The sequence below is a fragment of the Helicoverpa armigera genome, chromosome 2 (genome assembly GCF_030705265.1).
Source record: "Helicoverpa armigera isolate CAAS_96S chromosome 2, ASM3070526v1, whole genome shotgun sequence".
In the NCBI taxonomy this organism is placed as follows: domain Eukaryota; kingdom Metazoa; phylum Arthropoda; class Insecta; order Lepidoptera; family Noctuidae; genus Helicoverpa; species Helicoverpa armigera.
In genome coordinates this window covers 10,370,933-10,392,629 of record NC_087121.1, presented here as the reverse complement: position 1 = coordinate 10,392,629, position 21,697 = coordinate 10,370,933, and the positions used below count along the sequence as shown (strand labels likewise).

Below are 21,697 nucleotides of genomic sequence, written 5' to 3'. Positions count from 1 at the left end.
ATTACCAACTTGTGTATTCAGGCAGCTTGATATTCAGGATATCTACTTATGTCTAAAAACTCCGACTTGAGAGGAAGGAAAAATATGAGGAAGTATGCAAATATGTCATTAATTGCTCAAGTTTTGCATTGTTATTTAACATAACCCAAATAATCAGGTTTATAATATAACCTTCCTGCTAGGTGTTAGAATATTTATTTTTCAAAATAGCTTGAATTGCAATGTATAGAAAATATATTACAATATTTAGTAAATTGAATAGTGTGAATGGAAGTATATTCTTAGTCACAGTTAATCTACCTCGCTGAAAACTTAACTGAGAGTAATGAAGTCAATTGAACCCTAATTGCATGTTACCTAACTAATGTAACTCACTTTCTTCTCATTTAACTTATAAATTTGTAATGATTTACATTTTAATCTTATTAACAGCTAATAAGTTATTAATTAACTCTATAAGGAAAACAAATTACTTTTAATAGAATGTTCTGTCATTGAAAGTCATTCAAATAGGTAAGTTTACTTATTTCCCGTTATCAATCTATATCTCTGTCAGTAAACAAATATATTCATTCAAACAGCACATACTTAATTCAATATTATTTAATTCTTTTAACTTATATAAGTGCCTAAGTTAAATGCCCTTGATGAATTGATACAGAATTATCAGTCACTTAAAATTACTTCTCTGATTAAAAGCTGAAATTACTATTGCTTTTCAACATTTACAACTGCCGTGATAGCCACATCATTTCCATAAAAAATCAGCAACTTATGTATGTCATGTAAAGCAGTTAACGGGGCAAGCAAGAAATTGATTACTCTTATTACAATGTATTTACTATGTAAGGGTATATTACACAAATGCATTAACTGGAAACATGTTATGCCATCGCCTGCATAGCTCGGTAATGATGTGAATTATCCAATTGCCTTCATATTTAGTAGGTTATTCTGTGGTCTATTAGTTGGCATAAATATATCAATGTGCTTAGCTTTATTTGACGTTTCATAATGCACCATGTGAAAAATATTTTAAATTCATTTTGGCACTATTGAAGTTGCCTAAAAATCACAGTAGAATTTTAATGAAATTTATAGACACCAGTTTTCAGATAAAAACGTGGTTTTGATGAGTAATAGTGCTTAAAGACACACCCTGGAAAGTTAGCTGCAGTAAGTACCTACCAACCTGTCTGACTAATCTTTGAATCACGTCATTAGCTTGCATTTTCGTTAAGGTCGACGCGAGATGAGTTATTAACATAGTTTGAGATAAATGGGTTACATACGGCGACACTTTGCAGTGAGAAGTTGAGTCTAGCAGGAGGAACTTGAATATTTTAGTGTTAAGGAAATATGGCTGGTGATTTTCTAGCTTATAAAATTATCCCAAATAAAATTGGGATAAGGGCAGGAGGATGACGATGATGATGATTTTCTAGCTTATATTTGCCATTGGCACTGCTACCTGTAAGGTTTAAATATCCTAAGATATTAGTGTCGAACTGCCACGATAAATTCATAAATTCTCATCGTGATTTGTTTTGGCAACATTTAATGACCTGACCAAAATTTTCCTCATTCTAAATCAATGTCCACATGACAATATTTCTCGTAATGCTGACTAAGCGGTTAAGAAGTACGTAATATTGATGCCGATACCGTTGATCGTATGTGATGACGTCATCGTTCACCCGTGATTCATTTTTCGGAGATAGTTGAATGTCCTAGTATGGGTGACGGGTTTTACTGCAGTCGCAGTTCTATACTGATGTGTCACCTAGCTTTTTGGTTTATGTTCGTAAAGGTTTTCCTGTATATTTTGTGCGTCCTGAAGTCCTTGGACTTCGTATCCTTGTTTTTAAACTTCATAAGTCACTGGAGCTCCGTCTTATTAATTCCACTAGAGTTTTAGTAGATTTTATTAGCAATGATTAAGAATAGAGGAATAGGTTTTCGACTAGGTATAAATATTTTTATTTGTTGACCATATAATAGGTGTTGCGTAATATAATGCTCAGTGCAACTCAATTAAGTGCATTGACATTATTAAAAACTCCTACCTTGCAAATTGTTCGTCAGTTCGATATTGTAAACAACACATTACATTGCAATTAAGTAGCTCTTATGCAAAATCAACCATTTTATCGTTCCATTCGTAATCTGTTCGAGTCATAGTAACCTGTTATCCTAGTCTATAAATGTCCTGGGTCAAGTCTAACCGCTTGTGAGAGTGGTATGTTCTATAAAATTAACCCTGGGAACTCGAGCCTCATCAGGTTTCTTAAAATCCTTGTAATTTTTCGACTGTCCAGTCCCGAAATAGTTTTTACCCAATGCCGGTCTTTTATGGGATTTGTATAGTTCTTCATCTTTGTTGTCTTAGGATCTGTGGTAAATCTGGGTCTGGGAATTCAGACGAATCGCTTCCTCGTCCCACATACTCATCATAAGTACCCGCAGATCCGCTTGGAAAATCTAACCCACAAAGCGATCTTTCAACTGCAATCATAAAAAGCCGTCAATCACACCGCAGCATAGAGCCACAAAATGTTGTTTACTAGGCAATACCATGTACAGTTGCATTCAGTATGTGTGTCACATGTGGTGCCCGGCCTTGGGCGTCATGCACATGGCTATCAGACCGCAGTCTATTAGATGGAGCCAGTGATGTCATGCCATGGGAAAGTACGACTTACGCAATTACCTTGAACTTAGTGGGAGTGACGGAATTTCTGACTGAGAATTTGGAAAGTCCTCTCATATGGAGATCGCACGTATGCATTGCTGTCTGTTTGTCTATATTGGATGACCTTGTGAATCCAAAGTAAACAACAGTTCTATTTTCCTTGTTTCGAATTTACCTGCACTCCCAATTCGCCAATCGTGCTCGAGCTCCAATTAATAGAATCGGAGCTTCGACATGACGTAATTTCGGAATGTTTCGAAATTCTCGTAATCTTTTCATGCCGTCTCTGCTGAAGCATGCCGTTCTCTCAATTTTCCCATCAATTTAGTTCCGTGAACTTTCAATAAACTTGATTTGAATGTTGAAAGTGTAACAGGCAGGTGGATAAAAAGTGAAAGCACGTCAGCAGTACGAGACAACGCAGGTACTTCACATTCATTTTACGTGAATCATTCAGTTGTTTTTGTCGGTGTTTTTCCTGTTTCGGATATTTATGTGTTTACCGTAAACTGGACCTATGTTGCTATGCAATTCTCTTAAAGGAAATGTTTTTGTGGTTGGAACTGTAAATAAACGCTTGATTCATGGTTTCTCGGATATTCCTAAAATAAAATTTTCTGTAGGGAAAGGTAGGTAAAGGAGGTTATTCGTATTATGTCTAAGGTTGGCTAAAGTCTTCCCCAAACAACTTCGAGAGCTTGGCTACTTTCCAGCCTGACACACAATCCTTCCAGAATCCTTTTGTTTTGTTTCCCTTCTCTTATAGACTTGAATCAGTTCAGCCATTCAATTTCCGTCCGTGTTCCTTTGACCTATAACATTATATTTTCCATTGAGTCTCGGGGAATGGAAATCTACTCATATGTAAAGATCTTTGTTCTACGTACACACCTCTAGCTAATGTCATTCTACGCGTCTGAATGTGCTCGGCTTGTATTGATAGTATTACGAAGTAGGTCGCTCGGGATCTAGATATACTATAGCAATAGGTTTCAATGCTACACAGACGTTATGTAAACATTACTATGTAGAAGTGTTCTCTTTCTCAGCGAATTTGTCATCGGAAATTTTCACAGAAAACTTCACTGCATAAGTTTTTCATAACAGAAGTTTTGGAGATTGAGTGCTCATTTCACGGGTGACCTCAGAATTCCAGATGAAAACTCCATAGCACCTAAAATAATATTTTAGTATAGGGATTCACCATTATGCCAACATTAGTATCATATAAATCACGAGCATCAATAACAGTAAATAGGTCATACTCCTCCAAGTATGCGACTAATTAATACAAATAGATTACTATCACAAGAACATTTATCATAATGATTAAATGCAAATATGCGGCCCCAACATAACGTATTGTTTACTTCAATAGTTCTATTAGCCTCTATCCTGTAATATATACGTCACACTTCAATTAAACTGGGCCTGATTTGCCCGCTGTATTGTTTGCGATTGTCTGGAATTTATTGACGTAGCTGCTAGCCTCGGGAAATTGGGTCTTGGCTATCCCTGAGGAGTGCTTTTATGGCCATTGTTTTACTAGAAGTTGCTTTATTGGTCTAAATATACATGTACAATTGATTCCTCAACATTTCGTTACTATATGTCCTCAAAAGGTCTTGCTAACGGAGTATTCCGTTTGACCTTATCATGCACTCTCATTGCGCCTCTTTTTATCAGTGTGAAAAAACTCGTGTCCTCCTGACATTGACATGATTCAAAGTGCATGTTACCTCTGAACGAGTAGCAGTGCTGCTAAACAAACGTATCCTTGTACACGTGTTTACATCGCGGCGTGACGAACTGTGTTTGTGCGTCTGCGCTTACGCAACCTGCACGGGGTAATGTGGCGAGCGTGAACGCGGCAGTTGTTTGTTTTGACGCCTTGCAGTTTTTACAGTGTCTGATTGGTATAGAAGGAAAATCCGTTATCGGAGAGGAGATTTTGCTACGTCTCGTTATATTTGCTAATTTCTGGGAGATTACATTATGTCTAATCGATTCGGTAGATTTTGATTACGATCTAATGATCTACGACCAGATATCGATCCTTTTTCTCGTCGACAGAAGATTTTCATGGTAAACAATAAAAGCAAATGATTGCAATTAATATTCTTCAATTGCATATATTTACGTCACTAAATTGCGCGCATGTAAGACTCTTCCGTACTTTTATATGTACATATTCTTACATACAATGTTTTTATTATCAATTTATACCGGTTCATTGTTGCCATATTGTTACTGATAGACTCTTAATTATTTCATTGATAATTCGAGGTGATGGGTGACTGACGTCAAGCTATAGTTAGTTTAAGTACACTTTTGATAGGAGTGGATAATAAAACAAATACATTGAAGGTTATTAAAATTCGTTATGAGCAGAACAATACTTATATTTGTTACTTGTGAGTGTTAATTTTGCCTTGAAGTCCGAATAGTATTTAGAAAGGGGTTGAAGCTCTTCCGTTTCTTCTTGAAACTGAAGAGATTATGATTAATAACAGTATTCGTAATAGTGGCTTTTATGGAAAAAGCTGTTTGGTAAGGGGGAAAAAATATTCCACATTGAAAAGGTATTCCACAGCTGCTCAGACTAAGAACGACATAGAACACAATGTACACAAACAGGCAATACCAAATCACGTTTTTGTTATGAATAGCCAATTTGAATACAGAAATAGTATTGAATATAATAGGTATATATAGAATTAATTTATTATTCAAATTATCACACGTGTTTGCTTTGACTTGCTTGAATATTTATCAGTTGCTAGTTTTTCCACTGGCAACTTTGTGTGTATAACAAAAAAGCCTCTTTAGAATTTTTTGTGTCGTATTTTATGTCGATGACTTTTCAGCTGTACCTATTACCGCAGTGATTTTTAATAGGTTAATGCTCACTCTAAGTGCTAGGCTTCATTTACTACGTTTTAGTGATTAAATAATAATGTATTTATTTACTATCCGAAGGTCAGCAGAGTCGTAAGTCTGCCCACACAAAACGATTTAAGAGTTCAAAGTTCAAGGATTATTTTGACGCATTTTTCGCTAACTCGCAAAATTCTAGCAAAGCGTGCTCGAACGCATTGAGTTCCCGTATGTTCCATTAGCCACGCATGCGCGTCGGTGCAGTGCCAACGTTCCGTTGCGCAATGACATACAGCTTGTATTGGTAAACAAGTGGGATCTTTACGCGCCGGACGACTAGGCAACCTCATTGACACGAAGTGGGAGGGGGAAATAGTTTGTGTGCAATAGATAATGTCATGCGGGAGGGGAAATAGACGTAATGATATGTAAACAACAAACAGGATCTTAGGCGATTACCAACTAGCAAACATAAACACTCGATACTTGTGTACAGCTCAGGCTGAAGGCTTAATGACTAGATTCTGAGAAGGTCAATGGAAAATTGTATGTTTTTCGTAAAACCAGGTAAGGTTGAGATTGTCCTAATTTTATTCGTTCAAAGAATTTGATTGTGCAGTATGAAACGGCTTCTAATGCCAGGAACTTAAAAGGTTTCAATGACCAAATTGGATGAGCGTAGGGTCGGGCTAGGGACGTGGTATATGGGCATATCCTGCTTACAAGAGGCTCGATTAAATATGACATATTATTACTGAAACTAGGTACTAGGTCTAAATTGACTTCAGTAAAATTACCTGTCGATTTAGTTAAATGATGTAAGGGAAAATAACAGCTTTTTATAAACGAAGCAGCTACTAACACCTATTATGCCATTGTATTTATTTCCATACCTTTTAAAATTCTATTTGTTTTGATTGCTAATCGCTTCGAGTCGCATAACTTTTGAAGGTTGACTTATACACGCTGGTTGTACGATATTAATCTTTATTCGATTACAGATAAGGTTGTAATTAGTACAGCAGAGTGAGGTGTACTATTTATCATTAAATACAGGTTTGGCGACCTAGTGGACGTCATAGATAATGGTTTACGCTTGTCTGACCGTATGTGCGGCGGTTGTAATACATACTCTCTTATCGCTCGGACACGTTATCTTGCTAATATTAGAAATAGCTCTGGAGAATATGCGAATATTCAGAGCAGAATTAAATTGCAATTTAAGTTTGTAGTTTATAATCTACAGATTCAGATTCACTGCATGCAGAATTTTTCACTGATGATTCTAGAACATTATCACCTGTTGCCGAGGCTCAATGCTAAACCTTCGTTCACTAACTAGACACATACAGATTCTCTATTTCAGTCTGACTGCCATTACACATTAGACTTAAATAGTAATCAATTATTTTTGGACGCCGGCCCTAAAATAGTTGGATGATTATGAGAAGCGCCGTGATTACCAACATTAAACACGTTTCGGCAGCGAGATCACGCGATCGATGTGTGTAAATAAATAAACAATAAGCCGTGTTATTGGCTGAGCTGTGTTTATTATCAATGTTCAGTTCACACGCGGTTTAGCTTCTTCATTATTAAATCATCTCTCTCTTGTTTCTAACGAGTAGGTCGATTCATCAGAGAGGTTCCATCAGATGCCCTTCCATATACCGGTCACTCTGTGGTATAAACATCAATTGCTTTGACCAGTCTCCTCAAAACTCGAAAGCTTCCATATTGGACAGGTATCATCTTCATGTATGGACTTTGGAGAAAGCCTGGATGACTAATTTATCCACGTGATTTTCGATGTTTACTTTTCTTTGGAGTTCTGCCCACCCTACAATTTACAAAGTACACAAAGAAACTTGTTACATCGCTGTATATTTTCGGCCTTGTATTTTATAATAGAATGATAAATAAAAGATGTTTATACATCTTTTGTCTCTCCCTAACGTTTCATGCTTTTAGAGCTGTGAACAAATGATAGTTACAATTGTTGCTACCGTGATAATGATAACGTAGGGCTGACAGATCTGTTGTCTTATCAATATGTTTGTTGCGAAGGCTTGGACTCCTTTTTAACGCGAAATTCCACCGGTGTGACGCACACAATACTTCTTGTGGTCTTCTCACTCTAGCAAATTCAATTATTTTTATTATTTCTTGTTTGGAAGTTTTCGTTCGATGTTTTGTAAACACCCCTCCCCTAAGGGTTGTTAGTTGTCAACCACTTCATTTAACTCGACATTTGTTCTAGTTTATACTTAACATTTTAGAGGGTAATACAGATAGCAGTTACGACTTAAACTGGGTTATAGTCAAGGGGTAATTTAGATAGCGCCAGTCTTTAGTCTAGGTCCCCTTTGAACGTGCTAGCATTTATTTACGTTGGACGGTGTTTATGTAAAATGTTGTGTGTCTAGTGTCTCTGTATATTCTTCAGGAAGATTGTCTAACCTCGTTAAAAGAACTTAATAACTATTTATATACCAGTAACCCCCATACGTGGGTGTTTTATAAGTGTGAACGTTATATCAGTATTGTTTTGGCACATAAATCTTCAGTATTTAAAAATCTCAAAACACGAACTAGTTTTTATTTAAAATAAATATTGTGTGTATTCCTGGATGCTTAGATCCGTGCGCCCACGCAGCGCCAGTGCGCATGCGCGACGCATGCTCTGTGCGTATAGCAACATTCTACCGGTCTGGTGCATCGTACTGATTGCGTAGAACGATGGTCGCTAAGTTTAAATAAGGAAAACTGCAGAAATATAACATTTAGACCGTGGTTTGTATCATATTAAGATTAGTGGTACCTATCATTGTTAGAAACCTGAGAGGTCTTAACCATTGCCGGACCAACTTCACTATAGAACTTGACTATAAAATGGTTTGTTCAGAAAATTTTACTTCCAAGAAGTCATACATAAGAAGTACAAAGGAATGCACGTTTTATTTAAAGCTTTGCAAGTTTACCTTTAAAAGAGTAAGCTTCTCATAAAGTCTCTAAAACAAAGAACGATGATATTAAACCGTTATACTATGCACACGGATTCAAATACTTACGGCCGTTCGTATTTGTACACGAACAAATAGACAACGACATTCTACTGGTCCGGTGCATCGCGCGTAGCAACACGACGGGGATGTTCGGCTCAATTCTGAACACTAAAATGCATCGTGAGATCGGGTTTTATATGTAGACGATATTGGTATTGGTACTGTTTTGGACCTAGGAAGATACAAATGCAATGAGGGAAGATAAATATTTTTAAAAGAGGACATAGAAATGTATTGTGTTGTTATGGAACTAAAAGAAAAAAAATACAGACACTATTTTTAATAAAAACGAAAGCAGTTTTGAATAAATCGGTAAAAGATCCTATAGATGACGTATCTAGTTACGATCTAATCTCCCAAGTGTTTCATACAAACAGATTCAGTTTCCTACGCTCTGAGACAGTGGAGAAACATGGAAAACCTTTTACCATAACACTCAATGCAGTGTTTTTGACCTCGAAAAACCTTGTTAAGCCAGACGACGGGTTTGCGGAAATTCATTGCCAAGGTGACGCTTCCGATCAAGTTAATTGAGTTCTGTCGAGCGGATGCCATAAAGACGGGATAATTGGATGGGAGAAAAATAGATCCCTTATCGTAGATCGGAAATTAATATTTACTTTAGAAAAGATTTTTGTTCACGTACCCTGAAGTTCAGCAGATGAGGATCTCAAATGCAGAACATACTTATCCAAAATGTCAGATCACCCTGTTGTATAATATTTTTTGATAAAAACCAATATTGGATATTTTGTTGTTGTCAGCCGCATGTAATTCCCTCAATTACTTCATACGTGATTAAACTGTAAGCAATTGCCTTGTAAGAGTTATTACAGTAATAAGTTTGTTTACCTGCATTATGTAAATAACACATCGGCTTATTTTTAATTTATTTCCATACAAAGGAGATGTGAGCATTTTTACCGAACTTGTTCAATACAGACAGTTCTATAATGTTTTCTTTATTTTATTAACAGATTTTGATTTAATACCCCCAAGTTCCAAGACTGTGGTTTTCTCAACTCTTCGATCATTGTCGTGGGAATCATGAGCGTCATTCCAACTATCTTCTTCTTTGACGCGTTCCCTATTGCTAAGCAAACAATCACCGCTATTATATTAGTTTGTGATAAAAAGCCGCGCCACGTTGGTATGGGACGTTATCTCAACCTAGATCTAGGCGCCTAATCTGCACTTGATAAACAATACTGTTTGTGTTTGTTGATAACGCAGCGATCTCGTTCAGATTTTGTGTTACAGATTTGAGCTCTTGTTTATTGTAATCGTATTTTGTATTGAATTGTGATGGAAAGTTGGATTTTTTTGACATTTGGTTGGATTGATTTGAGAGCTTTTTCATTGTCTTTAGCACACAGACTTGATTATGTTCTATTTTGGAATTAGATCTAGATGTGTACAATTCTTGCTGGTGTAAACCTCATAGAAATCTAAAAGTGGACCCATTTCAATCAGAATAAATAAACCCAAAATGATGTTGTCGGTTGAATTACCAGTAAATCTGTATATCCAGTAAACCGTTTATACCGCCCTAATTCCCTTTTAACATCGTGTTCATGATCAATATCTAATTAAGCTTTAATAGTTGGGAAGTCTATCAAAGTATTTGGAACGGTGACTAGGTGGAAAGCGGTATCAGTATTATCTACACGTATGTCTACATCAACTGGGTCATAACTACCGCATAATTAGAATATGGGCTTCCATTTGTGTGTGCTATCATAATAGGGTTCATTAGATCGCTTTTGCTTGGCTACTGAAGGGTATGTTGAACTATTTACCTAAATGAATCAAGAGCAAAAATGGATTTATGTTGTTATTGAAATTCTCAATAAGATATCTGGTGCTGGCATGTCCAAAAATAAATAAAGTTAATGTGAATATACATACTGCAATTTCCTCAAATATTTCATCATCATCTTGAAGCCGTTCCTTCTTTTGTAGAAAATTATTTATTTTTTCGACGGTGTTTATATTCTTGTTGCGACAAAATTAGATAGTCCTCAACTGACTGCCAACGCGGTCCGTTTTAATTTATGCATATTTTGTGTAGGCACTCAAAATATGACACTACTAAATAATGGTGTTAATTTGTCTCTATTACAGAAGAACATTATTTGTGGATGCTGCGTATAAAATAGGAACATTTAAAATTGTATACTCTTGCATTCACATAATTGATTATCTCATGAACCCATCAAACAATTCTCATTTTTGTCGTCTGACAAATCTGTACGGCATTAAAAATATATTAAGTTCAAATCGAAATATTCATTTTCATTACACCAATTATTAAGAAATGTCCACAAATTAATTTACCAATGAAATACTTTCCAAAGCCTAAAGGAATGAAGAGAATGGGTATGAAACTCCATGGTCACATGCCTCAAAATGAGCAGGAAATAATTGATGATATACATTCAATTTAAAATGGCCAAGAAACAGTAACTAAATAATATGGTGCACAATATGAAAGGAAACGTAACGTGACCGATTTACAGAACAATGAAACGGTAGACGCCGAATACACGCTATGTTTTGACAGCCAAAGACCAGGTAGAAGATAGAGGGGACACGCCGAGAAAATCTTACAAAGAAAATGTATTGAATTCGTATTAGGTTCGACGTTGCTTTTGTGATTGGTAAAAGCTTATAGGGCTGTTTTTCGAGATTAGGGTTTCTGGATAATAAAGCGTTAATATTGTATTTTCATCAGATGTTATGTCTAAGATATTTAGTTCTTCCTAAGTCGTAAAGTGCCTTGTTCTTATTCAAGTATCATGACGATGATGACAATTTGTAAGGTTAACTCCTTATGTTACCTAGGTAACAGGTCATCATTATCTGAGCCTTTTGTACTGCTAACATACGGTCGATGACTTGCTAAGTGGAAATTACGCAAGGCCGTCTGTTGCGTCATCATCATGAAAATCCACGTGTTAATGGCAGTGACAACGGCAAAATTGAAGACAAGAAGTCTTTTATGAGCAGTTCTTGACTTTCTTATTGTCATTAGAAAAAAGAAGGACTGTAGGTATCAACAAGATTTTTCAACTGTAGGTTTCGTCTTTTATTTTCTTCATTAAGATTTTTGTTAGTCTATGACAAAACCATCACCATAACGATTGCATGCGAGACAAAATGCAACGGCACAGTATCGCCTGTATTTATTTACGTTTTCAGCGGCTGTACACGATCTAGGCTGAATACTAATGCGCCTTTCAACGGTTATGTAGATTGAAATACTAGCTACTTAGCGGCATGAAATGACTTCTTGGATAAGAAATATCTTCTTGATCAGATGTATTTTTCGTGTTATTAGACGCTGGTGCGTTAATCTTATGTATTGTGCCGGGTTTTGTTTCATAAGAAACCTTAATAACAGAACAGCCATTTAATAGTGCCCCAAGTTTATACTTACTACTGCGTTAAACCCAGCTTTCAGCAAAATAATTTATGTTTCGCAGAAAACTACTTCATGAAAGCTATTTCACTCGAAATATCCCTTTGACTACTTAATGCATTTAAACCTGTCTACACATTCCAGTTTGCAAACCAAACGCAATCAGTTTTCGCCGGAATCTTTTGCAAACTCAAACGTAGCCTGCATTCGGTGCCGAAAACGTTGGAGCAAAAATCGCTTGTCACTGCATCTACAGTACATACGTATCAAGTATTCTTCTGTATCTAGCGTCACTGGCAACTGTGCACATCCAAAAATACGAACCGTCTGTGTGACGGACGCTGCGCGACGACCTATTTTTGTCTCCGCACCGTATGATTTGTTTACAAAGGCTGTGCTACAAAGGAATGTCTCTGCATTGACATTTGTGTACGTTTTGTATGATTTGTGTCCAGTTTTGATATGGGGATCAGGTTTGAGGAAGACTTTGCCTGGATGAAAGAGATCTTCCAAACAGATGTGTTTGGAATTGTAAGGAGTCGTCACGTCGTTACCCTTGTCAAGTTATTCACTTGATTATGCCTATTGAAATACGCAGGATTACAATCTAATTCACGATGAACATATTTTCACACTAGTGTAATACCAATTTTTGCACGTCTTTGAATTATTTATTTAATTTTGGCAGTGGTCGTATTAGCACGCGGTGGACGACTAATTGTTAATTCGTTTATCTTTATGAGTATCATAACTTTATTATGAATATAAAAGTACCGTCATAACATGATAACAGCTATTTAGGCCATCAAGTTATATTCTTTAGCAATCAAAACCATTTCTTGAAAAACTACGACGAACCCCTGCTGTGTTTAAAGTACTGCAGTATAATAACACTGCAGTAACTTTACTGCTACTGAAATCATTACACTTGAAATGCGAAGTTTCACAAGTGGGGGTACAGAGCATCATGGACTTACGCATTCTTTAGCCTCCATGGGTTTTGCGACAGAGGTCAGTGCTCTCCCGAGACGACATGACGCCACGCGGTGTCTTTATTGCCCGTCTAATGTCTGCATGGGGTTAAACAATGTGTTTTTATGTCCTCTCGTTTCAACTACGCATTGCTATGCCATTCCAAATTGTCTCAGACTAAGAGATGGTCCAGATATGCGCTTTAGGATGCATAGTTTTATGGCACACATTTTTTTATGTTCCTTTTCCTCGCAACTTTGATTTTTATCATTCGAATTAAAAAAAGTCTTCGTCGACCTACGATTCTTTTCCTAACAGTTTTCTTTGATAGCTATGACGTATGCAATTCCAGTCATAAATCAAGATCTTCTATCTTCTAAAATATCAAAGAGCAGTGAAATCAATATGACACAGTACCTAACTATTTGCACGTTATTTACACAAACATTTAACATAATGTTTGTAACGAGTCCCGCGTTGACGTACAATCAAGTCGCATGCCCAGGCAAAGTGGAGCATGGCGCGGCCAGACAGAAATTAAACTCAAAGATCTTGTCCCACAGTCGAAATTACTCTGACGACTAACCTGATCTGAAGAAATACACGTGCGAGAGCACTAAGGATTTGCAATTTTATCATCAAGGTGTTAAAGCTGTTTTTGGTATGAGCACATCTCGGGTAGCAACAGATCCTATTATCAATCTTAGTCAGTCTGGGAGCATATGACTGTTGGCAGAGTTTGCTCAGCCTTTTGGTGGACACTTGGAGTTTTTTGTGCCTTTTTCTCCATTAATGGAAGCCGGTTGACGACTTTATGGGGCACGCGTTTACGGTTACAGACGGTTGAATTTCATGTAGATATTATAAAGGTTTATGGTTGTACCACTTTCCAATACTTCCACGTTCTCATCTAAAATGAAAACGAAATACATGTACAAAATCCACACCGTGAGAATGTGAATCCGCTGGCTCGCACCAAAGGAGCTTATGTAAACAAGTTTCAGACGACTGTTGGGAGCATCGATATAATAGCTGAGTGTAATTTAGCGCTATTATGCGCCAAGGTCCTTGCGACAGGACATGGGCCCCACGTGCCGGCGACTGACTCATTGCTGACGTCACTCATATAAATAGGATATAGAATACTCTTGTAGTATTTTTTTGGTCAGCCATCCGTCCATTCATACGTCAATGGTGTGAGTCGTGTGGTACTTGCATTGTGTGCAAATTGTTCGACAGCTCGGGGATGGCTAGTGTCTGCAGGCGCGAATATTCAGGGCGGCAACTGTCATGTCGCTGCAGAAATGCCGTCTGCTTTCGCAAAGCACTACGGACTTATTCATCATCTGTATCATGCAACCAGAAAGTGCCAGACTATTCCTGATTAAACAGATGCGGCATCCAAATACACTTTCGTAAAACAGGAAGGAAGTTCCTAATTATGAGGAACTACCAGTTCATTTATGCATATCGAAATGCGAATCATAGATTAAGATCTTAACGGTAACCGTTCATTGTGAAACGATCTACTATAAATAAAGTTCGCAACCGATATAACAGATGGCGCTGTAACCGAATCTCTTAAACAAATGCATGTCGCAAGATTCAGTAAGTCTCGCAAAGTGGACAAAGTAACATGATACGCAAACTCGTCCCGATTGCCTTCTAGAATTTCTTCAGAGGTCATTAGCCCATTTCCTCGTTCGGTACTGAGTCACAGTTTAGTCTTGTCTAGTCTTTATCTAGTCGATGTGACTTTCAAGTCCATCATATCAGTCGGGATTAAAAAGCTCTGGACACAAAGTTCCGATTCATTTAAAATACCGATGCTACACTGAACATTATTGATATCGCTGGTATCACCGACGTAGGCCGATCGATCTGCTGGCCGCCATTTAATCAAGATCCTCTTGATTGGATAGTTTCACAGTATGCAAATATTCGTCACACAACGCGTCATTGTTTACGTTTGATGTCTACGCAAATGCTCTCTATTTTGGGAATATTACAAGCTTTAAATTAGCCGGTACTGAAATAACTTTGTTTTGTAAATATTGCACGCTATTTTCCCATTTTGGGGGTATCCAGATATACCGCGGCAATGACTAGATGCGTCATAAAAGCGCGATGTATTTCTTAAATAATCCTAGAGACCTTTTATCATGTGCTAATTTTGTTCAATGAGTTGAGCTTCCATTCATCTTCGTTGAAAATATCACACATGCATTAGAGCGGCCATGAAATTGTTGGCTAATATGTATTCTGTATTTCTTCTCCATGTGGCAACAATAAAGACCATGTTTATTGAAAAATGTCTGTAATCAATTGAAAGAAGTTTTCATAGAAGTAAGAGGAATTTATTTTTTTATTTACTTTTTAATTGCGACGGATGTTTACAGTGTACAAATAATTGTTTTGATTCTTCAGCTACTTTTTCAACGTGTGTAGGTTTTACAGGAAAAATATTGGTTTCAAATCTATCTCTATTTTTCCAGAACATTGGCATTGCTTCTGTGTTTTTTCTGGCACAAATGTTTCTTGCGATTCTTAATATTTTATTTTTCAATATATTGCAACCTTCTCTCAATAAAAATAAAACAAGACATTCATAATACCCTCCTTTCCTGCTGGCGGTTGGAATCCGGAGCCTACAAATAATGAGGCTTCTTCCCAGGGGAAGCACTAGGTCTCGGAACTTTTTCCATTAATCAGGACGGACATAAGAGGCTTAAAACAAGGCTTCTGCCATGTACCGTTAAATGAAACATGAAAAAATCTCTTGAAATAGCTGCAAATGTTACCATCCTTCAGATTTGTAAACCCTTTTTTCCTTCTACCAAAAAAGTAAAGATCTTTGCAGTTCAAATTACCCAATCAATAGAGTGTTCCCAATACTCAAAGTTCCCAACGATGGGAATCGAAGAAATGAAAGCTTATCCCACTTGGACGTCTGTAGCACTGACATGGACTTAATTGGATGTTGCTAGCCTTTGAGATTCTAGTTTGTAAGAGCAAGATGGCGGATTTTCTTTGTTGCCGACCTTTTTCTCTTGCGTTAGATGGTATTGAATGCAACAGGGCTGTTTGTGGTGCACTCAAGCTATACATTGGAAGAAGACGGTTTTATTTATAAAAGTCTTAATTCATTGCTCGAATAGATTTTGTGAAATCCTTTGATACTCCATATAAAAATAGACCATTTTCATGACTGTCTATTTCAACTTGAAAAGCTTCCTCAGTCTATTTATTCGATCCTTATGGCTCATCGATTATGTAATCAGTAATCCAATTCCAATCAATCAGAATGTTGACAACTTCACAGTATTTTCCCGAATACCAGGATCTACTAGGCGGTACATGTATTATTTATCACCCCTCCTTACTCCCATACATATGTATAAGATTTTAACTAATCATCGACACACAATGTGCTGTGGGCACAGTTATGACGTCACTCTCATAAAATTACTTACGCACACAAATTAGCAAGCAGCCTACGATTATCATTTTCACAAATAAGTATGACGTACGAAAGGAGACGATTATTGCTGATATCAATTTATTTTTGGACGTGAAAACGTAATCTATTATGTAACTTTACTTGATAGACAAATGCTTAGCAACATGTTGATTTTCTTTGCCTTATAGAGCTTTTCAGAGTCTACAAATCCATGCAGCTCCTCGGTATAACATAATTAAATGAGACCATCTTCTAGCAGGACTGGATAATATCAATAGCTTAGTTCTCGGTTTATTAAGAAGCTCTAATTGGTTTAATAATAAATATTTCGCTCCAAATTTGGTGCCTTAATGTCCTATCTCTAACTCGAAACACGTTCATAATCTATGATGCCTTATTCAATTAAGCGTTCGGGAATTGGAGCATCATACCAAGTCTGACGTGGTTTAGTCGGAGTCGGATTAATTTGGCTTATGCAAGATTAGGCTTGAGGCGTAAGTCGAACACATTCATAGTTTAGTTTAGGAAAGGTTGGGTATAAATCCTCAAAAAGCCTGAGTTCGTTACCTCTCGCATCTGAACAAATAAATGTTTTATGTATGCCTTAACGCTGTAGAAGTTAGATGCTTCGTGGGAACATGTTAGGACTTGTTAGACGATTCTGATTGGCACCTTGTTTTAAATTCAGTCGACTCTATCTCAGATTTTGAAGTTTTGAATTTCATGGACATACTCACGATCGTGAGATTCCCAACGACTATTACAAATATTAAAATAAAATATTCTGAACTAAGTGCTAAAGCATCTGTATCATCACATGCTGCATAGCTCTCAGTGCTCGCAAATCCATAAACTTGAATAATACCCAGAATCCAAGGCAAACTGTACGCTAGGTATCCTACAAATGTCAGCTCTAAGCAAATAGCATTAGAGTTTCAAATGGAGTGTTTGCTCTAGCAGGACAAACAGGATTCAATTTATACAGCTAAGGGACGGCGATGGACAAACACGTTGGCTATGTAAATAAAATGTAGGGTTGTGTTGTGTCAGGCGGCCTTTTTGCAACTGACATTAATTGATATGATAATTTTGTGATTAGCCATGTGTTGCCTGGACAACAGTTCCCCTAAGTTTCGATCGTATATCAATCGCGACGACCAAGCATTTTTCATATCAGATCAAAAATAATAAGACTGAAACAATATTATTTTCTCTGACAGATTTAATTTCCTTCGCCATAAATGTTTGTGAAGAATGTACGCTTAAAATAAATAAACAATTCCTTGAACAATATCGCGATCCGGAAGGAGAAACAAGCCAGATAAGGTGGAACTTAAAATAGATTCCAGAAACAACAACCCTTACAAGTTTGCAGTATACATTGCGCCAATCTGAAGCTACAGACGGTTCAGAGCTAACGCACACAAACACAGCTCCTACACGATGGTACCACCCACACTACGATACTGAGTAAGGTTGGGTTTGATAGCGAAGGCACTTCATCATGATTATGTTTATGTTGCTTGTAGACGAATCTGTAGATACCAATAGACTTTTATTGTTATGGGCGATTGAGAAAGCGGTGAAATTGCTATGTTGTTTGTGCTGGAAAAGGGTAAATCGAAAATTCCACACAGAGCTTTTGAAAAACTCTGACATTCGTTATGAAGGATTTGTCAGGCATGCTCATGTTAGGAAATGAGACTGAAAATGTAGCGTGAACAAAATATTTTCGTCAGTGGATACGATTTCAAGTGCGTGTATTTCAGGGCCACGCTCCAATTGAACGACATTTACATCGGAAAACTATAAATTTCTTCAATAGCAGGTTTTTGTTCGGCAAAAACTGATGGCTCTGCTTGCAAATCGATAAGATAGAGCTTTTATAGCTCAAGCTTGGCTGATGTTATTTTCCAATATGTATGTAGCTAAACATGAAGCTTTTCCGCTTCCTTTCCCCCACACAGCCCCAAAACAAAAACACCAATCGATAAGACATTAATATTAATAAGCTTAAAATTATTTACAGCTTTCCGTCACCTGTTAACTTATTTCAGTCATTCCTTTTGAAATAGACGATCAAAAATAACCTGGCAACTAAGCTTATCAAACATTCAGCCGAAAGCGTGTTTCACAAAACATAAACGAAGCTACATAGGCCCCGGCACCATAGCGCGTGGGTAACGCAGTCTGGTTCGGGGGTGGCGTCTTCGGAAGGCGTGACCTTGGAGGGCGACGACCGCGCTGACGTCACCAACCCTCCCTCCCCTCTGCACCTCGGCCACCCCCCGGCTTCCTGTTGCCAACCGGCGTGGCGTGTGTAGTCGCGAAATTTTTGGTTTCTAGGTTACTCGGGGCGACTTTTGTAGGGTGATGTGATTTAACCCGGGTCAAGTAGTAATGTATGTATTTTTGTTGTTGCAGGTATGTTGCCGGATTTGAGGAGTGGTGGAGAGGAATTTAACGACTGTTTGTATATTCTATAAATAACTTTAGAAAACCTTGCCCACTAATTATGTGAGGCACGAGCGTTTGAAGTTTCTTGGAGCACAGTTAGTATTGATAGATTGTTTGATGTTCATTCAATATTTAATCAAAGTTCTTGCTTGGATGCCTTATGGGATCATGTACCTTTAGAGATATCGGTTTAAACTGATTAATTAGAAGTTTGTTCTAATTTTCAGTTACATAAAAATGTAGTTAAATGTTTTTCGTAACGGTTACAGGTCTTCAGCTGTATAAAAACTAGGCGAAAAAATGTTTAAATACCTCACGAGACGACTCATTCAGACAAGTTTTTGTCTAGAAACTATTTTTTGTTCTGATGCTGCATTGTCTATTGAATGAAAACGCCGTGTCACGGATAGGACATGATTTTCTTTTAGCTGTCTCTAGAAGAAAAAAGTGTAGTACATTGTCCGAAAGATGTATGGGACGTCTTTTACCTAAGCAAAATTATCTTGAGCTATGATGACAATATCTGCATCGTTCATGTCTAGCCAAGTTGGATCACGAGTGTTATCCCCACCTGATCGATCTCTGGCCATTTATGAGAGTCACAAGTGGCACCCGAGGGGTGTACAATACGACCTATGGACTGGCTGACCCACTTCTGCTAATCCCCTCGTCTTCACGCCATTGTTCGTCCGTGTATGACTGAATGCCTGCTCTGTGCCCAATTAGATGCTCCATTGAATGAGACCTCTGTAGAAATAACACTGGGAGAGTGAATAAAACCCTTTTACCAGATAATCTAGATTCATAATTTATTTATGCTGTACTGAAAATTTTACCCCCTAAATGCATTTGAGAGGTACTAAGCCTCATTAACGCGAATCATATTCACATTCATAATGAACAAAACTACCCCGCAGCACGTGTACCTAATACAAGTAACATGCTTAATTAAACATTCTATGAAGATAGCGAAGAATATATTCTGGGCAAACATGTTTCTAATAAAAACGTTAGGGTTTTTTGGGTGTGCGTGATAAAAGCCGAAAATATTTTTGCTATGTCATGAAAGCTGAGCGATGATCCTAGAATTCTATGGACGTCAGATGCTCTTGTTTTTCTCGTAAGTTCGAATCACAATTACCAATATTTATGGACCCTAAGGCTTGCCCAGAATCACAGGTTCTTCCTAATATAAGAAAGCTTTCGGTACTGAAAGGAAATTGCAATATTGGCTTCAAAGAAAATGATCTGCTATATTAGTAACACTAGTCTGAAAGTGAATAATCGTGAAGGTTAATATGCCTTATTTAAAATTAAGGGCTATTTAAATTCATTCGAGCTTATATTACTTTCAATAAGATTTATTTAAAAGGAGCGTTCCTTGTTCATATAATACTTCAACTATCCCAATTCCAATTCGTGCAATTTTCAGCGAGGGCAATGCTCTCAAAAGGATACAAAGTATATTTTTAACCATAAATAATGTGAAACTTCAGAGACTTCAGGAAATTCGATGATCACTAAAAATATTCTTGTAAATAATCGAGGCATGAAACCCTTAAACCTCGAGTCTGGATGAAATAAACTTCAAAACAGTTGAAGTCTTTCAGCCATAATGTCGCTATACCCTCAGACGCAACAACAAAGTTTACCAGTCTCCAAATTGTGACACAATAAGCAGGTAACATTTTGTTTTCGTGTTTTGCACAAACTTCCTAATCATGTTTTTATTTTGCCAGAACAATTTTCAACTCACCAAAACAGTGTTATTGATTGATTTGGAAATAAAACAATCTTTATTTTCGGGGGAAAACTTTCTCTGCTAGCTCGAAGGACTGTAATTAAAGTTGGAGAGCTTCCATATTGGGAAATAACTCTCTTGCTTATTTTTCAGACTTAGGTGTTAGAGGTTATATTATGAGTATCATATAGGATCGTCAGGATATTAAAGCGAACTTTGAAGAAGTAAGGAAGGTAAACTGTGTCACCATTCCTTTAGATTTTTTAACCCCCTTTAATGTCAGACATTCATCTTTTGGTACAACATCCATTTACCCACATTCGTTCATTTGTCTACTTCAAATATACCCCCGCATTACAGCCACTCAGTCGCAAAAAATAACGCCTCGTTTGTCAAAGGTTCTCCCCACAGAATAAGTTGTCATTCTACCCCCGAATTTGCATAAGTCGGTTTACGTGTGACTCAGATTGTTTGGTACTTTCGACCCCACCCCTCTGAAGCGGTGGTCTTAGAGTGGGGTAAAGTTTCAAATAATAGGGAGTTAAGAGACTGTCCGCGTCATGTTAATTATGTAGCGTTCATATGATAAACCTACTCTATATTTAAATGTTTGTTGTTAGTGGGACACAGGAACTTTATTCAACAACAAATGTTCGAAACTTAGGGATTTGGTGGGGTGGACGGAGTCAGGTTCATAACTGTCGATTCTAAAATTGAAAAGTGGACTAGCCCTATTCTCTGAGGATTAGCGATAAGAAAACCGAAAATGTTCATCTTTGTTTTTACCACAATCAGCAATGCAGTAACGTGGTTGATACTGGAGGTGTTACTGGCCTATCTCGAATTTTTGATTAATGACGTCGTTATGAAAATGAGTCATATACAGTCATGGACACGTAATTAAAGACACCCCGGACTCGAAGTTAAATAAATAGTTATGGTACTGACATAAGCTTAAACACGGTATAAAATGTAATGTAATTGTTATTAAAACAAATATTACATTGTGTTC

At 37.2% G+C, this 21,697-nt stretch overlaps 1 protein-coding gene across 1 annotated transcript in view; it reads left to right on the top strand.

Annotated features, from left to right (window-relative positions):
• The window catches only part of LOC110377868 (forkhead box protein K1), a 50,491-nt gene that overhangs the window by 6,455 nt on the left and 22,339 nt on the right, over positions 1–21,697 (top strand). The gene's annotated exons all lie outside the window — the stretch shown is intronic.